This window comes from Chrysochloris asiatica, unplaced genomic scaffold (assembly GCF_000296735.1).
Source record: "Chrysochloris asiatica unplaced genomic scaffold, ChrAsi1.0 scaffold00025, whole genome shotgun sequence".
Lineage (NCBI taxonomy): Eukaryota > Metazoa > Chordata > Mammalia > Afrosoricida > Chrysochloridae > Chrysochloris > Chrysochloris asiatica.
Window position 1 is genome coordinate 23652456 of NW_006408543.1, and position 1728 is coordinate 23654183.

The window sequence follows — 1728 nt, forward strand, 5'->3', positions numbered from 1 at the left end:
GTATACACTAACCACTAAAGCCAGTGATGATGAAGCTGAGGAAATCTACCAACTTCTTCAGTCAAAAATTGATCAAACATCCAATCAAGATGCTTATAATTGCTGCTGATTGGAATGTGAAAGTTGGAAACAAAGAATACGCATCAGTAATTACAAGATGTCGACTTTTTCACTGCAAAAACTTTTTCAATAATATGAAAGTCTACTATACACAGGAATTGAATTGACTATGTCTGTGGGAAGGTATTATGGAGAAGTTCAAAATCATTAACCAAAACAAGGCCAGGGCCCAACGGTGGGCTAGACCATCAATTGCACATATGCAAGTTCAGACAGAAGTTGAATAAAATGAAATCTAGGATAGCCAATATATGACCTTGAACATAGCCTATCTGAATTTAGAGACCATCTCAAGAACAGATTTGATTCATTAGACACTAATGGCCAAAGACCAGAGGAGTCGTGGGATGACATCAAGAACAACATACATGAAGAAAGCAAAGGTTTTCAAAAAGATGGGAAATAAAAGACAAAAGTGGATGTCAGAGAGACTCCACAACTTGATCTTGAACATAGAGAAGTGAAAGCATTTAAATAAAAATGATGAAATTATAAGAGCTGATCAGAAAATCTCAAAATACATCTGGAGAAGACAAAGATGAGTATTATAATGAAATCTGCAGAGATCTGGAGTTAGAAAATCAAAAGGGAAGAACACTGAGCATTTTTCAAGCTGAAGAACTGAGGAAAATTTTCAAGCCTTGGGTTGCAGTGTTGATGGATTCAATAGCAAAATATTGAAAGAAGCAGGAAGCACCAAAAGAAAATAGAAACAATACATAGAGTCGCTATACAAAAAATAATTCATTTGATGTTTAATCATTTCAAGAGGTGTACCGTATGATCAAGAACCAAAGGTACTGAATAAAGAAGTTCAAGTTGTATTGAAGGCTTTATCAAAAAACAGTGCTCCAGGAATTGATGGAATACTAATTGAAATGTTTCAACAATCTAATACAGCACTGGAAGACAGCTGCTTTGTTAACCAATTGGAAGAGATTTATATTTGTGTCCATTTCAAAGAGAGATGACTCAATAGAATGTGCAAATTATCTGATATCATTAGTTTTACATGCAAATGAAAATTTGCTAAAAATAATACAGTTGGAGCATTGCATCAACAGGGAGCTGACAGAAATTCAAGCTGGATTCTGAAGAGATTATGGAATGAAGGATATCATTTCTAATGGTAGGTGGACCTTGGCTAAAAGCAGAGGATATCAGAAAGAAGTTTACTTGTGTCTTGTAAACTATGCAAAGTCATGGGAATGCATGGATTATTACAAACTACAGATAAAACTTGGAGAAGAATTAGAATTCCAAAAACACTTTAAAGAAACAGTACATAGTCCAAGTGGTTGTCATTTAAACAGAACAAGGGGATACTGATTTGTTTAAAATCAGGAAAGGTGTGCACCAGGGCTCTATGCTTTCCTACCATTTATTCAATCTATATGTTGAACAAATAATCTGAGAAGATGGATTTATATGAAGAGGAATGTGGCATGGAACTAGAGCAAGACTCGTTTACACGCTACAGTTTGCACTCTTGCTTACTGATAGTGAAGAGAACTTGAAACACTTACCAATGAAGATCAAAATTTATACCCTTCAGTATGGATTGCACCTCAATATAAAGAAAACAAATTCTCCACATCTGGGCTAATA